This window comes from Macaca nemestrina, chromosome X, assembly GCF_043159975.1.
Source record: "Macaca nemestrina isolate mMacNem1 chromosome X, mMacNem.hap1, whole genome shotgun sequence".
Taxonomy (NCBI): domain Eukaryota; kingdom Metazoa; phylum Chordata; class Mammalia; order Primates; family Cercopithecidae; genus Macaca; species Macaca nemestrina.
In genome coordinates, this window is record NC_092145.1 from 145,041,687 (window position 1) to 145,059,828 (window position 18,142).

Consider the following 18,142-nt stretch of genomic DNA (forward strand, 5'->3'; position numbering starts at 1 on the left):
GCCTGGCCAGTAACTGCTATTCAGGCAGAGCTCTGTCAACCAGGTAGTTAGCCTTGAAACTTAAAAATACATTAACATGGGCCAGTAAGAGAAAAAGCTGGACAATAACCACTGTCAAAACAGCAATAAAAATAATATTAAAAAATAGCAATAAAAAACCTAACTAACTTTGCATCCAGCTCTGTTCCAAGCAAAAAGAAAAAAAAACATAAAAACAAACCAGTTTTCTGTTGTTTGAGTGCATCTTTGACTTAAAGGACTTGTTATTTCTCTAAATTTGCAGATGTGTTGAGGCTTGAAATTTGAGCCTGTGACTGTTTTACGAGTTTCAAAAGAAAACATTAAACCACCTAAAATGACAGAGGGTAAACTTTCAGTAAATAATTTGGAGCCATTTAGTTGTAGATCTGTTTTCTGTTCATTCCAGTTGCATAAAATATTAGGAATCACTGGGCTCTGTTTGACATATTTTGGCATTATTGCCACTTTTTCGAGTGCTCAATAGCCACCTATGTGTAGTGGCTGCCATAGTGGACGGCACAGACACAGAACATTCCCATCATCACAGAATGTCCCATTGGACAACGCTGTTCTATAGCATTAACTTTGATTTTCACAGCTACCAGATTTTTGGGTTGATCAAAACCAACCCCTTGGCAAGAAATGTTTTTAGAGTGAGACAGAGCAGCTCTGGGAACTAAAATAGTAAGTGAAGTACCTGAGTGTTCATTTTGAAAGAATTGCTTTCTAATAACACTTTCGTTATTGCCCTTCTGCATAGTTATCTTAAGCTTGAGTAAAGCATTCCTAAAGACCTCTTTCTAATATTTTATTAAGGCAATAATAGACTAAAATGGAAATTGTTAATACAATGGTTTTTATTAAAGCATTTATAGTACATGCTAGAAATATGAACTGACACAACTAGTATGTGTCACTTGGCCTGTGAAACCATATGTGGCATATAAAGGTATGTTCAATTTTATACATTTATTGAGCACCTATTTTGTGTCAGATATATGCGCAACAGGTGGCTAAACTGCTATGGACAATCTTGTATATGTTTTTTCTGTATGCTTTTTTTTGGTTGGGTATTTAGGAGTAGAAATTTGGGTCGCAGAGTATACATATGTTGAGAGCTATTATCTCTTTCCTTATCCTCTTGTGAGTTCTACACCTTCTCATTAGTTTATGTGCTCAATTTCACTTATGCATGGAGGCTCTCTCTTTGAAATGTTTTGAATGCCCTAGGGGAAATATGCTATGTATTTCAACCTGTTCACACTTGTCCAGGATAAGTTGGTTTCACTGGCAGGATACAAAACCCAATCTAGAACTACATCAATCCTGTTCTGATCTAAATAGCTTGGGGCTTTCTTTTGTGACCAAAACTGGACCTCTACCCAGCCAGCTCAAGCTCTTGGTTTTAAGAGGAATCAATGAAAGGACAGATCAGGTTAAATCATCCCCAAGAACTGAAAAACAATTTAAATATGTGTTCTGGTGAGAGTTGTCTAGCATCTTCATTTTAAAAAATATAGTATTTCTCTTTTTCTCAGACCCATGTTAAAGAAGAATCATGGAAGGAGGGTTTCCTGTCCAGGGATTGAACATTGTTGCAGAGTTTCTTCCAATCACCAGCTATTGAGCAAGCTGGGAATGGAATGGGTACCTCTGCCAGATTTGCTTTTCATCCAGTTTCCAAAGCTGGCAGAATACTATCCACTCTCCAGATGCCATCCTTGGAGGCAGGATCTTCATTTTTATCTGCTGCACTGAGCTCATCATTGTTATCTACACTTGAACAGGCTCATTCATCATCTCTACATTGTGTTAATAAGCCTTCCCTATCTGAACAGCGTGTACCAACCCCTAATCAACAATAGTCTTTCTTGATTTTCAAGTGTGTAGATTAGAGGTCTTTCTGTGCTTCTGCTGCTACTTAAGTAGGGAAAAGGACCAAGGGGAGAGTGAAACTCAAATTTATTTTTCCTTATATTTATGAAAGTACCTTTGAGGAAAGAGAATCCCAAAATTCTTCACCGCAGTGAGGATTTGGATTTTATTTGTATTTCAGCAAGTTATTCTTTTCCTATTACAGATAGTACAAGGGGACATCTACAGCCAGTTCTTCCTTCATGCCCAAGGGAGTTGTTTCACTGCAATGTAAATTAGCTTGAAATCCATCCTGGCTGGGCACAGTGGCTCACACCTGTAATCCCAACAACACTTTGGGAGGCTGAAGCGGGAGGATCACTTGAAACCAAGAATTCAATACCAGTCTGAGTACAAAGTGAGACCCTGTCTCTAGAAAACATTTTTTAAAACATTAACTGGGCACGGTGGTGCACACCTGTTGTTCCACCTACTTGGGAGGCTGAGTCGGGAGAATCACTTGAGTCCAGGAGTTCAAGGCAGCAGTGACCTATGATCATATCACTGCACTCCAGCCTGGGTGACATAGAAAAACCCTGTCTCAAAAAAAACAACAACAAAAAACAAACAAAAAAAACCCATCCTATGAGCAAAACAGCCGTTAATGACATATGAGACATTCCCTCTAGTTTTCAGGAGTCAATGAGAATGTCTACCTTCACAGACAGTGGTGGCTTCAGATTTTCTTTGTTGATGGGTCGAGAGATTATATGGGACTTGTGTTGAAGCTACATTTTGGCAGCAAGCTCCCCTTTCACTGAGATCTCACATTTATATGGAGTGGCTATGAGAGAAGTACTGATGGAACTTATCATGGGCTAAATTCTCCCCAAACCATCCCCTGGGGCCACCACTGTCTACATACTTGCACCTTTACTTGTGTGTAGTTACATGAAAAAGTAGCAGCCAACTGCATAGGTCACAGTGACATAAATGATGGCTGTTGTTAAGCCTATGGTGCACAAAATTTCCCAAGCCAAAATTGGAACATACAAGTGACAACTTGAGTGTCCTTAGGAAATGCTCTTCATGACATCTGTAGACCAACGGAGAAATTGATGGTAAACCATGTTACAAAGGAAAAGAACGACTAACTACCTTGATAATGATATGATATGGTGGGGTGGGATGGGGGGTACTTCTTGGGTGGTCAGGAGAAGGCCTTTCTGAGGAAGTGCCATTTAAGCTGGGACTGGATTAACAAAAAGGAGCCTGCCAGGGGGAAAATGTTCCAGGCAGGAAGTGTTGGTTCTTGGCCAGGTGCCCTGCATGGAGGGACACGCTGATCTTGCTGCCAGGCAGTATGAGTTCCAGCAATACTGGCTGTCAGGGCGATGAGTGATGAGGGCAGCTTCATGAAGCAGGATGTGTTTAGGATGCAATTCAGGTGCTGGGCTGGATTCCACATACACTGACATAAATGAAGCTGCACTCCTACGTGAACAGCCTTTTCCTATGGGAAAGGGCACCACATAATGCAAGATGGGATTGAAAATTGAAAATAACTTTGCAAAGAAACTACCTCTCTCCAGTGTGGTGGGTGGATGGAAAACACCAGTAGCTTGGCAAATGGGTAAGCTTTTAAATCTGCCTTTCAGAGGTCTTTTGGTTCCAAAGTGAGACTGAGTGAATTAAAAATTCTGGAGGGTAGCTGTTATAAGCTGAATCTTGTCCTCCACCCTCCCAGATTCATATGAAGTTCCAAACCCCAGTACCTTAAAATGTGATTGTATTTGGAGATAGGGTCTTCAAAAGGGTAATCAAGATAAAATGGGGTCATGAGGGTGAGCCTTAATCCAATCTGACTTTTGTCTTAATAAGAAGAGGAGGTTAGGACACAGATGTGCACAGAAAAAGATCACATGAAGACAGGGAGAGAACAGCTATTACAGGGCAAAAAGAGAGGCTTCAGGAGAAACCAACTCTGCTGATACCTTGCTCTTAGACTTCCAGTTTCCAGACTATGAGAAAATTAACTTCTGTTGTTTAAGCCATCTAGTCTGTGGTATTTGTTATGGCAGCTGTAGGAAACTAACACAGTAGAATTATCCTTTCCAAAGATGGATTCAGGGGTCTTGGACATTGGCTGTTTATTTTTTTCTCATTCCTTATTCTATGAATATTTCAGAAAACTTGAAGATACTCTGAAGCTAGCGGCTGCCTCGTAGCTGAAGAAGTCTCATGGTGGAAGGCTGGCTTGAGCGCCTGTGACCGGGGAGAGAAAGGGCAGTTTTCTGAGCAGTCTGCACTTAAATATATTCCTGGGGCCAAGCAGAGGTTTTGGAAGGGAACAGGATAGAGTCATTGCCTGTTAGGCCCATGTCCTTAAGTGAGACAGGGCAAAACAAGGCAGCAGAGTGAGGCTGGAGGCGTACACCCCTGGAGGCAGAGCTGAGATGGGGTGGAGGAAGTCAGTCAGAGCATGTCAGCCATGTCAGGGGAAGATGCAGTGCAGAGGTCCCGGGAGGGGCCCCTGAAGGCTCCACAGGAGCATTCTGAGTGGAGAGCATCTGGACGCCCGCCACCACAGAGGACCCCTCACAGCAGGGGGAACCACAAGGGCCCTGGTCCAGGAAGAAGAATTTGGCCTTTCCTTATCTATCTCATGCCCCCATCATCTTGCTTTCCTGTCCCTAAGCGAGGAGAATGAAGCATGGTGGAGGGGAGCACAGGCAGGGAGGGAGTGGAGCCCGGAGCAAATGGCGGGAGCCTGCCACTCAGGTGCCTGCTCTGGCCAGAACGGCTGGAAGGAGAGCAGCTGTAGGTGAGAGGCAGGAGGGCAGCTTTGGTTAGACTGGCCTGGATGCCTTAGTAGCTGGAAGTGACAGGAAAGCCACACCATCTGCCCCAGATGCTGTCAAGAGGCGAGGAGAAGGAGCTGACAGAGTACCCAAAAGGAACAGTGTGAGCAACATCAACCTCTTCCTTCACTGCTGTCCACGAGGCCAGCCTGTAGAACTATGTTGCTGTGGCTGGAGCCACAGGATCAAGTGACCTCTACTGAAAGCCTGCTATGTGCTGGGCACTAAGAGTCAAATGAGGGCTAAGATCAGCAGTCAGCAAAGCATGGCCTGTGGGCCAAATCCAGCCTGTTGTCTGCTTTTATACAGCTCACAAGCTAACAATGATTTTTACGTTTTTAAATAGTTGGAAAATGAAAAAGATTTGTGATGCCTGAAAATTATCTGCAATTCCAATTTCAGTGTCTACACACCAAGTGTCATTGGAATACAGGCTTGGTCATTTGAGTACCTATTGCTCACAGGCTGCGTTCTTGCTAGAACAGCAGAGTTGGGTAGTCCTGACAGAAAAAGCCTGAAATACTCAGCACCTGGCCCTTCAGAAAAGCTTGTTCATCCCTACAGAAGACCAGGGCCCCTGATCCTACAGGAAGTCCATCTAGTGGGGGATACCTCATGACAATAATTCATTTCCACAACAAATTTTGTTTTTGAAAATCTTTAAAATGTAATGATACATATAATTTTTAGTCCTTAGAGTGAATCTGACTTTGTCTTTCATTAAAAGTTAAGCACCTACGAATTTTACCATTGAATGAAATGAAGTAATTTATATGAAGTATTCGGAAGCATATAGAAAAAGCCATAAGTGTCACATATTATTAATCCATACGGAATTCCCATTGTGCTATTCTATAGTTGTAGAAATCAGGATGGGTTATGTAATTTGCAGGGCCCAGTGCAAAATGAAAATGGAGGACCCCTTGTTAAATCATTAAGAATTTCAAGACTACAACAGCAGAATATTAAACTATGGGTAAGACCCTCTTAAGAGCACAGGCTTGTGTAACTGCACATGTCCCATGCCCAAGAAACTGGCCCAGGTAAGAATTACATGAAGATGGACTAAATGTGACAGCAACAAGGCACTTCTTTTGAAATGATTACTTACAAATCTTTACATTAAATGGTTTTCTTGTTATGTGCTGCTTTTCCTTAAAAGTAGAATGGAAGATAGGCCGGGTGCAGTGGCTCCTGTCTATAATCCCAGCACTTTGGGAGGCCAAGGCGGGCGGATCACCTGAGGTCAGGAGTTTGAGACCAGCCTGGCCAACACAGTGAAAACCCATCTCTACTAAAAATATATAAATTGGCTGGGCGTGGTGGTGCATGCCTGTAATCCCAGCTACTCAGGAGGCTGAGGCAGGAGATTCGCCTGAACCTGGGAGGCTGAGGTTTCAGCGAGCCAAGATCACACCTCTGCACTCCAGCCTGGGTGATAAGAGTGATACTCTGTCTCAAAAAAAAAAAAAAAAAAAAAAAACCAAAGTAGAATGGTAGATGAAAAAACTTAGTTGATAGAAGAATGGTCGAATATCTATAGGTTATTCTATTTGAGGTTTTCTTGGGACTTACATAGGAAATGTCAACTCTGCAGTTGTTGGTTGAAAAATTGGGTGTTTCCACTAATTATAATAAGATTTAGGCCAGATCTACTAAAACGATGTCACAAGGATTTTACAATGTTGAAAGTAATTTCTAAGGAAGCTATAAAGTTTACTCCATTTCCCAGGTCAACTGGGAAATTTTCTCTCTCCTTCCTTCTCTTATTTATCTACAGCCCCTGACTATTTCTCAGGTCAACTGGAAATTCAACTGCTTAGTTTACTCAAATATTGGCTTTTAGATAATTTATCATTTTTAGCAAGAGAGGTAGAGGTCTAGCTCAGGCATGGCTTTCTTTTTCTGAGTTAAATGGTGTAGGATATATAATGGATTTCTTCCTCTACCTAATTATTCAAGGATGAATCTTGTGATCTAAAAAGGAACAATGTGCTGTTGTATCCACGGTAAGGGGATTAACAGTCTTGTGCTTGTAAAACAGCAGCCCAGCGCCTATTTAGTTCTTTTGATTTCCAGAAACAAGAGCCCAATTCTTACTACTCTTTGGAGGCAGTTGGCCCTGTCTAGCGCCATTGATGAAAAATGGCAGTGGAGCCAATTCTTAGACAAACCTTCAGACCAGGGCTTCCCACACTTGAGGAAGGGGAGTAAACACTTTTACCTCTTTTTCGTGATTTGCTTAAAGAAGACACTTGTGTCTGAGTTAATATAATTTCTCAGTAAAAACAACTGGTCAAAATGATTACTGAAGTGAATTCATCAGACCCATCTACATTTAACACCTTGAAAATGCAGGATTTCTATTTAGTTACACCAATGGCATTTTGGTTTATTAAAAGACATGTCCAGTTGAATAAGTGCTTGTTGATTAATTTTTCATTCTCTTAAAATCTTGGAGGACATTCAATGTAGTGACATTTTGAAGAAAGACCATGAAGTCACCAGTTGTACAAAATTTATAATTAGAAGAAATGTCTATCCTTTGATAGCTAAAGAAGTTAACTACTGAGCTGTGTTCTTCATGAGACTTCTCTTTTAGCACAAATTTTCTCTATGTTTACAATTTCTTTTGGCTACCTCAATCTACAGTATATTCAGGATTCTTCTTTCACTATAGTTTTTGTTATAATGTGTCTCTGAATATTTGTATCTGGGTAGGGGAAGTTTCAAGGAAGTAATCTCTCTTCTTTCTTCCCCCTCTTATTTATTAATGCAGCTCCTACACAACTAAATGTTTGACAGGGTCTCTTGGGGAAAAATTCCAGAAACAGTGAGATGTTAACCTTTTGTCATCCATCCACTCATTTCACAGTCACTTACTGAATGGTCCACATTGGCCAAGCTTCGGGAATACAGGGGCTCACTGCACAGGAAACACTTGGGCCTCATGTTCTCATGTCCTAGGGCACAGAGAAATCTATTTCTTGCTGATGGACAAAGTATTTGATAGTCTCCCTAGTGACCCTGCAACTGATCAAATTAAAACAGGTGCTCTTTGCTTGGAGATCATGAAGTTCAAATCAGGGCAGAGATTAGAGACCCTCCTGACAAAGAATGCAGACAAGCCATGTGAAATCTAGAAGCTCTTTGTCTTCCCCATGTCCTGGGTCTATTCTCACACAGGGCATGGAACTATGTGCAAATTCTGCCACCATGGGGGTTACTGGCTTCCACTTTGGTATTTAATGCTCTGGTGGGCTCAAGACTCTGGTCTTGGTTTTCAGAAGTCTTAGCATCACTAAATTCCCGCATGGGATGGGGCACGGAATCTAAATGCCACTGTAGTAGGAACTCTTTTCCTAACCATATCCCTAACCATATTGGCGAATCAAGGTTAGCTCTTAGTAAACAGTTGTGAGTGAATGAAGCATGTTTAACATCCTGGCTCTTAAATCAGCGGTCTACTGAGGTGCAGTGGATGCAAGAAAACAGTGTCCCCTCAAATCCCCCCAATTTCTTCCTCTTTTTTGCCTCAGTCCCATAGGAGGATGCTCCTATGGTGGACTTGGCACACAATGGCCAGAGTAGAAGCAGCTCCCTATTGCCTGGGTGTTAGCTCTTGCTGGACCTCGGTTTCTTACTCTTGGGGAGGCCAAGACATCAGTTAGTTTCTGAAAGCATCATCCGAGCAAGTAGGAAGCGCCAGCCCAGAGTGTGTCTCCATCTTCATATACAGCCTTTGCTGCCTTTAGAGCAGGGCTAGGCTTTCCCCTGGTCCCCTTCCCACAACATTGCTACTGTGGGAAGTGGGCTTATTAATTCCTAGTTCAACTGCCTGTATGTGAACAAAATCTAAACACACCTCTACAGGTATATTTCTATGACTGCTATTTATTGAGCCCAAGGTAACTTTTTTGTTTTCTTAAAATCTGAGATTTTACTTCTCTTGGCAGCACAATCTTGTAGGAGGGATGCTTAGTGTTCTTCCATTAAAGAAGACCCTAAGCAATTGAAACCATTCACCTTTTTTCCTAATGCCAATCCTGTAAGAAACGACAGAAATGGTGCTACTGAAGGCATTAATATAGTGGATGGCATAAAAACGAACATATGAAACATGTGAATACAGAAAAAAGCTAAGCTTTGGCTCTGTCATGCAATGGACAGAGCATTGGATGTCTAGAAAAAAGCTAAGTTTTAAAAATTTTGAATAATTACTAAGACTATTCTTATAACATATGGGTGCCAATGTATTTCAAAAAATTTTTTTGAGACAGGGTCTTATTCTGTCACCCAGGCTGGAATGCAGTGGTGCAATCATGGCTCACTATAGCCTCAACCTCCTGGATTTGAGCAATCCCACTGCCTCAGCCTCCCAAGTAGCTGGGACCATGGGTGCATGTCATCACATCCAGCTAGTTAAAAAAAATTTTTTTTGTAGAGATAGGGTCTCACCGTGTTGCCCAGGCTGGTCTCAAGCTGCTGGGCTCAAGCAATCCTCCTGCCTCAGCCTCCCAAAGTGTTGGGATTACAGGCATGAGCCACTGCACCTGGCAGGTGCCAGTATCTTGCATTTGAATATATCTCATTATTTTTGAAGTATATTTCTAGCTGTTATGTCATTATCAATGATGCCAATCGGAACTTGTAATTTATCCAGTGCTTTATGTCATTATCTGTAGTTTAATTTATAGTGCCTAGGCAACTCTTTCAACTTTTTAGCTCTTGCTAAAATACATCTATATATCAATTTATAGATATACACATGTATTAGTCCGTTCTCACACTGCTATAAAGAACTACCTGAAACTGGGTATTTTATAAAGGAAGTAGGGATGCTGGTAATTGACTCACAGTTCCGTATGGCTAGGGAAGCCTCAGGAAACTTACAATCATGGTGGAAGGTGAGAGAGAAGCAAAGCCACATTTTTACATAGTGGCAGGCAAGGGAAGGGGGAAGAGCCCCTTTTAAAACCATAGGATCTGGCTGGGCGTTTTGGCTCACACCTGTAACCTCAGCACTTTGGGAGGCCAAGGAGGGTGGAACACCTGAGGTCAGGAGTTCGAGACCAGCCTGACCAACATGGTGAAACCCTGTCTCTACTAAAAATACAGAAATTAGCCGTGCATGGTGGCGTGCACCTGTAGTCCCAGCTACTTGAGAGGCTGAGGCAGGAGATTTGCTTGAAACTGGGAGACGGAGGTTGCAGTGAGTTGAGATCACACCAACGCACTCCAGCCAAACAAACAAAAAACCAAAAACAAACAAAAAACCATCAGATCTCATGAGAACTCACTATTATGAGAACAGCATGGGGGAAACTGCCACCATAATCCAATCACCTCCCACCAGGTCTCTCCCCTGACACATGGGGATTACAATTTGAGATGAGATTTCGGTGGGAACACAAAGCCAAACCATATCAATACATATACAAATATATGTTATAATTTAAAATAATTTTAGATTCAAAAAATAGTTGCAGAGATACAGAGTTCCTGTGTAACAACGGTTCTGAACCTGGGGCAATTTGTGCCCTTTCCCTACCCCAGAACATTTGGAACTATACAGAGGTACTTACTGTTGGGTTTCACAATTTGGCCAGGTAGGGGGTTACGGTGAAAGGGATGTACTGCTGGCATGTGCAGGCCAGGGATGCTGGTAAACTTCCTACAAAGCATAGGATGGTTCCCTCAGCAATGAGGTGGCCCCAAATGTCAAGGTTGTGAAAGCCTGCTCTGGCCCCTTCACCCAGTTCCCCTAATGCTATTATTATACCTAACCACGATGCATCCATTACAACAGGAGATTAGATCTCCTCCTCCTTAGTCTTCCCAACTCTGTGTTTCTCAGTCTTTCCTTATTTTTCATGACCTTGGTGCTTCTGAAGAGGGTTGGCTGGGTATTTTGTAAAAGTTCTCAACTGGATATTATCTGCTGTTTTCTCATAATTTAGCCAGAACATAGGGATTATTGGGGAAGAAAATGAGGTGAAGTGCCCTTCTCAGCATATGGTGTCAGGGTTCCTGATACGCACATGACTTCACTGTTAAGTTCACCTTGATCCCTTGCATCACGTGGTGCCTGCCACATTTCCCTTTCCAAACTGTAATTGTCAGAAGGGAATCTCTAAACCCTTATACTCAGGGAAGGAGACTTAAGCTTCACTCCTGGAGGGAGGAGTGTCAAGCAGTTTATGGACTTGTGTTATCACACACTCACTATTATATTTTAATACAACAAACAGCTCAGATGTGTCTTGTGGAAAGCAGCTTTGGGGTTAATGCCCACAAAAACCTATGTCAAATGAGCAAGACAGCATTTCAAATAACTAATCATTCTGTAAACTCTAAAACTATACAAAGAATACAATTTCTAAAAGTGAAATAATTCACAAGAAGAAAGTAATATGTAGCCCAAATAAATGAATGAATAATTACCAGCTCTTGATGAGTAACTGGTAGATGGTTGTTACAAAATTTTTGGCAAGAAGCAGGCAAGTGGAGTGTGAAAATAAATGTCAAAGATTTAGAAGTCTTTCTCGCCTCAGCATCCAGAAATGTCGAAGGGTTGTTTTGGAGCTATATCCATGACTGCAGAGTGCTATGGCATTTAGAGGGTGGGGATTAGAAATAATTAATGTTGTCTAAGGCTCAGGACAGTCCCACATAACAAGGAATATCCCACCCAAAATGCCAAAAGTGTCACCATTGATGCACACAGAGCCCAAGTTCCTTCTTGTACCTCATTCACATTGCGACGCCTTGTCAATCCCAGAGATGGGGGAGTGGAAAATTTCAGACTAAAAGCTAGATTTTTAGAGCTTCAGTCCAGGACTTTTTGTGTGTAACCAAAACTGTTTCCATTGAAAATGTAAGGTTTAATATTTTCAGCAACAATTTAAATCTTATGGGAATCTTTATTTCTAAGTAGATAAAATATCTTCATTTTATTTGTGAGGTACGTATGAGTTGCCACCAAAGAAAACACTGAAACATTTGATGAACCTGCATACATAGTAAGAGAGTGTCGTTCCATGGTAACTGGGACAAGGAGAGTATTTGGGGCCCCAGATGGGTTGAGTTTAATGCGACCCTCCCTATTTTTCTTTATAGCACTTGCCTTCCTACCCTCCACCAGTATGCAGTGTATGCATTTACTTGTTTATCTTCTGTCTCCAACCCCTTAGACAGCAAGCTCCATGAGAAGGGAATTTGCTTTAGTTTATGGCTATATTCTATGACTCTCTAAAGGGGAATACCATGTAATTCATGTTTGAACAGTATTTAAAGAGGCTTTAGATAAAAATAACAATATGGGTAAGGTATCCAAATTACCTCTTACCTGGTTTCTGCCCTCCTCTATCATGCCAGAAATATTATCTTGTATGTTTTATGTAATTTATATGATGAAATATTTATATGAAACTTAACATAGAATATATTACATATTAACATTTCAAAATACCTCAATTTTATGAATATTTTAATTCATATTTAATGAACAATTGCTATATAAATAAAATATAAATATGAATTAAATTATAAGCACTATAGTATGTAATAAAATATATTATTTGAATAAATGGCATTGTGCTGCACAAAATACTTCTAATCTTTTTCATTTGAAAGTACTTTTTTTTTAGATTTATCCTTTTTTTAAAAAAATGTAGCTCTTAGCTCAGTGGTTGCCACCAGCGGGTGACTTTGTGCTTCAGGGGATATTTGGCATCTCCTGGAGCCATTTTTGTTTGGTTGGTTGGGTTTTCTTTTTTTTCCAAGACGGAGTCTCGCTCTGTCACCCAGGCTGGAGCGCAGTGGCACAATTTCAGTTCACTGCAACCTCCGCCTCCTGGGTTCAAGTGATTTTCCTGTCTCAGCCTCTTGAGTAGCTGGCATTACAGGCATGTGCAACCACACCTGGCTAATTTTTGTATTTTTAGTAGAGACAGGGTTTCACCATGTTACACAGGCTGGTCTCGAAGTCCTAGCCTCAAGTGATCCGCCTGCCTTGGCCTCCCAAATTGCGGGGATTATAGGCCTGGAGCCATTTTTTATTGTCACAACTGCTGGTAGTCCTAATGGTCTCCGGTAGACAGATGCCAGGTTTGCTGTTAAACATCCTACAATACAGAGTATCCTCACAACACTGAGTTATTTGGCCTGATTCTGCTAATGTTGAGAAACCCCTGCACTATTTCTTTCCCTTTTTTTTTTTTTTTTTTGAAACAGTCTTGTTCTGTCGCCCAGGCTGGAGTACGGTGGCTGATCTCAGCTCACTGCAACCTCTGCCGCCTGGACTCCAGCGAGTCTCCTACCTCAGCCTCCTGAGAAGCTGGGACTACAGGCGCACAACACCAAGACCCGGTTAATTTTTGTACTTTTTTCTGTGGAGATAGGATTTCGCCGTATTGTTCAAGCTGGTCTCAAACTCCTAAACTCAAAGTGATCCACCCGCCTCAGCCTCCCAAAGGGCTGGGATTACAGTTGTGAGCCACTGCACCTGGCTTATTTCTTTCCTTTAATCTGTGGAACAGTATTCCCTCGACAGCCTATACTATATTTACTTTATTCCCGTACTGATGAACATTTGGGTTGTTTCAATTCTCTGCTATGATGACGAGGGCCGCAAAGAACATCCTCACCAGTGTCTGTGTGTGTGTGCCACAGGGGTTCTGGTAGCTGCATTTTCTGTTCTAGGAATCACTTCCAAACGCCATTCCAGAGTGGCTGGACTCCTTGCTTCTGCAGCGTCACCTGGGATTCCAATTCCATGCGTCTTTACCAGCCCTTGGTATTATTTAACTTTTAAATTGTTGCCAGTTTGAAAAGTTTAAAATAGTAGCTCATTTGTAACAATTTTGCATTTCCTGATTGCTGGTAAGACCAGACCACAGGAATCATTCACACCCCAAGCATTCTAGAAAACTGGTGAAAATGTTTTCTGTCCAGCATGGGCCACTTCATTTGGTTTGTCCCTGCGTCTTGGTATGTATTACAAAACCGCACATTTTGGGGGACTAGGCTTGCCTGTTTCTGCCACTAGAGGTCACTGATCCTCAGTGGTTCTCCACCAGTATGACTTCTGACCTCTCTACCCTCCCAGGGAGTATTTGGCAACGCCTGGAGCCATTGTTGATAGTCATGACTGTGAGTGTGCTGCTGGCACCTAGAGGTGAGAGGCCAGGCATGTTGCTAAGGCCCTGCAATGCACAGGACAGCGTCCCCCTCCTCCCCTCCCCCCACCAACAAGAAAGCACCATCTGGCCCAAGTACTAGTGCCAAGCTGGAGAAACCATGGTGTCGTCTTTGAAAGAAAGCATATGACAATCTCTATAATAAAGTCACCTATTATTATTAACAACAACCAATATTTTATTGCAGAAACTGGGGAAACTGGGGAGAAGCATGCCTTCTGTCCCCAGAGAGAGGGCAGGGGCGAATGGGCAAGGAAAAGGGAAGGGTTTTAAGGGAGAGGAGAGGTGGGCCTGGGGCTCGCTGAGTGGTCGGCTGGAGCGGTGGAAAGTGCCCTGGTGGGGCCGGTGGCTGGTGTGGGGGTGGAACCACAGTCAGTAGGGTGAAGGCGCTGAGGGCTGGAGGTTCAGGAGGTGGTGGCAGGGGCCTGACTCTTGGAGCTGGGCAGCAGGCTGGGTGTGCTCAGAGGCTCATGGCCGCCCTGGCGAACCTCCTTCCAGGCGCAGGCAAGCCTGAGGCGTCAGGGCAGTGCTGCCCGCAGGCCCAGCGCTCCTGCGGTGACTCGGCGACCGGGCGCCTGGCAGCCGCACATCCTGCAGAATGGCAGGCGGCCGCCAGGATTGAGACAACGCTGCCTGGGAGTGGGGGCCTCTGCTCAGCGGCCTAGACCTGGGCACAAAGGAATGGGCCACTCCGTTTCTCATCACAGGCTTGAAGGCAGATGGCCTGGGCGTCGGGCTCCCTCTGCGCTCTAGCGGGGTGATTTTCACAGTCACCAGGCTGTGGACAGGCTGGGGGAGTGGCGGGCGGTCCAAAGCCACCGCTTCACGTAAGCCACGCGAGCCTCGGAGAAACCAGGCCTGATGTTTCTCCGCAGCGGCGGCCTGCTGGGAAAGCACCTCCAGGCCTGGGGGACCATCTCCGGAGGCGGATGGGGGCGGGGACCATCTCTCTCTGGATGCGGATGCGGGGGTAGTCCCAGCTGGGAGGAGCGGTGGGGAGGGGCCGGGTGCGGACCCAGTGCTTCCCTTGGAAGTAGGTGACCTTGCAGTTCTCCTGGACCTGGGGGCTGAAGAAGGGCCTGGACCGCAGAGCCCAGTGCTTCTGGGCTGGGCGCAGCTTTCTGGCCCAGAGTCACCCCAGGAAGCGGCTCAGGTAGCTGCCCATGAGAGCAGGGCAGTGGGTGGGGCCTTTCAGTAGACACTGGGGTGCCAGAAATTTCCAAAATCTGCGGTCACGGTCCGAGACCAAATGTCAGTGCTCAGTGACCAGCGACCCTTGGCATCAAAATGTCCGAAAGAGCAAGAGGCGCCGTGTGCTGGGTATGGTCTGGCCAGCAAGTGTCGCATGGGGCAGGAGGCCACGGCCAGGCCAGAGCTTTGCGGCGCGCAGCTGCAGAACGGGCGGGTGGTGCCCCATGCTGTCTGGCGGACCAAGGAGGTTCAAGCCTCAATCCTTCCCACTCATGGTCCCAGACCCTCAGCTCTGGGCAAAGGGGCCTGGCAGCTGCCTCTACTTTTGTACCTGACCTTTAAAGGCAGAACATAGAAGAATTTCTGCCAGGTCCTGAAAACCGGAGATACCTGTTGACAGAAGGGTGCTCTCTTTGATCAGTGTGAAAACGCTTACAATACACTTGGATGCTCTTTTAAGGAAAAACAAATCATTTACTCATATTCGTCTAGGATGGCTGTTAATATCACTTTTTGCAATTTTGCTCTTAAGAAAATGGTGAAAGCCATCAGGATTTATGTTTTAGTACCTGTAATGCTGATTTTATGTTGACCCTCATGTAATTTTCAGTGTTCATATAGCCATGTATGGATAATCTTCTCTGAACACTAATGCCATTTCTGTCCTTTCATTTCTATTGGTAATCCTGGAGTAGAGTGAGGCACACTTTCCACTAATAGCTGAAAAAATCTAACTTCGAAAACAAAGAATCCAAAGGCTGCTCAGTAACTGTAGTGCTTAAGTTTAGAGTCTGTTCAAGGTGGTGTGAAGCAATTTTTGGGGGGGGGGGGGACACTTCCCTCAAAAGCACGTGCAGAAGGAACCTATTGACCCTCTGGAATGCCAGAATTGGGAAGAGACAAAAACGTCGCAACCAATGTGAAGATCGGGCAATAGATTTGGTCCAGACTGAGGAAGATGGGTGAATAGTAAAAACACTGAATAGAGCTTAACGAGGAAGCACCAAATGCTTTTTGAGGTCAGAGGCGGCCAAGTGTTTTGCAATGCAGGGTTGGGGTCAGCCAGTAGTTGTGGGGGAATGAGATTCCTAACACTCGTCGACGAATTCCTTTGGTTTTTTGCCTGACTCCTTATTTATGGAATGATCTCTAGGTATATGATTTTCAAAATCTAGAGATATTCCTATGGTATAATTTTCTTCTAAAGACGGTTCTCATAATGATTGGAATGGCTTTTTATTCATATCTAAGACGTCTCAAGATAATGGCATCAGAGTGGGTATAGACTTTTTTTTTTTTTTTTTTGAGACTGAGTTTCGCTCTTGTCCAGGCTGCAGTGCAATGGCGTGATCTTGGCCCACTGCAACCTCCGCCTCCCAGGTTCAAGCAATTCTCCTGCCTCAGCCTCCCGAGGAGCTGGGATTACAGGCACCCGCCACCACACCCAGCTAATTTTTTGTATTTTTAGTAGAGACGGGGTTTTCACCATGTTGGCCAGGCTGGTCTTGAACTCCTGGTATCAGGTGATCTGCCCGCCTCAGCCTCCCAAAGTGCTGCAATTACAGGCATGAGCCACTGCACCTGGTGTGGACTTCTTTTAATGTATTTTTTCTTTCCAATGTCTATAGAATTTCCCATATCCTTTTTGCAACATAAGCCAGTGGTTGTTTATTCTGTTTGTGACTAAAGACTCTCTTGACAAACCACAATTTTGTCCTGGTGAGGTACAGGCCGTCATAAGTGAATCACCACTAAATATGCCTTCTACTGGTTAATCAAGGTGTTGATTAGTTAAAAGCCATTCTCATAGACATTGAAGATGTGTTTCTTCTTCTCATACACTAAGAGGTACGGCATTTTATTGGTTAGTTGATATTAGGGGTTAATGTATATCATTGGTGTTTTTGGTGTTCAACAAGGGGTGAGTTTGCAATTGACAGTGGAGAATGTCTGGAGACATTTTTGGTTGTCACGACCTCGGGAGGTGGTACTATGGGCATCCAGTGAGTCGAGGCAGGGAATGCAACTAAACATCCTGCAATACACAGGACAGTCCCCATAACCAAGAATGATCTGCCCTGAATGTCAGTGGTGCTGAGGTTGAGACCCTGCATCCAGCTTCCTCTAACGTTATCTTATATAATCACGATGCATTCATCAAACTAAGAAATTAACATTGGATTGATACTATTAAGTAAACTCCAGACTTTATTTAGACTGCCCCAGTGTCCTTTGTCTTCTCCAGAACCTACTCCTTCTTGGTCTCCTCCACTCTTGAGTTTTTCTGCCTTGTTTTTCATGACCTTGATGCTTTTGAAGAGGGCTGGTGAGGTATTTTGTAGAAGTCCTTTTTCAGTTTGGTTTTGTCTTTTCTCATGATTTAGATGGGGGATACAAATTTTGGAGGAGGAATGCCATAGAGGTGACTGGTATTTAGGTTGTTTGCAAACAATGGGGCAAAGAATAATTATGTATATGTATTATTGTTTAGGTCTGCAGTTTATGTGTAGTCTAAATTGCTGTTTGGTAAATTGCACTCTGATAGCTACTACAATAGTACCAACTTAGCATTTTATCTTCCTTTGACATTGTAATTAACTGTTAGTAAAACAACATACTTTTTAGTCTCTTACATCTTTATTCATGTGTCATTACCACCTACCAGTAACACATGAGGCTGCCTATGCTCCACACTTGTACAAGCACTGTGAGCAATACAATTTTGGGGTTTCTGCTAATCTGATACGTGAAAATTCGTATTTCAGTGTAGTTTCATCTTGTTTCGTCGCTTTTCATAAGGTTGAAAATTTTTTCACATGGTATTGGGCTTCTTGTTTCCTTAACTGTAAGCTGTCTGTTTATACCATTTGCTCTTGATTATCTAAAAACTGATTTCTAGAAACTCTTTATATATTAAAGCAATTAACTCTCTGTTTTGTTCACTATGATGTCTCAAACACCTAGAAGAGTAGCTGGCATACAGTAGGCATTCAATAAATAGTAGCTGAATGAGTA

The 18,142-nt window shown here is 43.3% G+C and overlaps 1 protein-coding gene, 1 non-coding gene and 1 pseudogene across 4 annotated transcripts in view; 1 reads left to right on the forward strand and 2 right to left on the reverse strand.

Moving 5' to 3' along the window:
• LOC105478158 (carbonic anhydrase 5B) overlaps window positions 1–18,142 on the reverse strand; it is a 99,137-nt gene that overhangs the window by 69,911 nt on the left and 11,084 nt on the right. The window lies entirely within an intron of this gene.
• LOC112426013 (small nucleolar RNA SNORA7) lies at window positions 1,612–1,751 on the reverse strand. The gene has a single exon (XR_003017259.2). It is a non-coding gene; the product is annotated as a small nucleolar RNA SNORA7 (small nucleolar RNA).
• On the forward strand, window positions 14,656–15,462 carry LOC139360696 (uncharacterized; annotated as a pseudogene).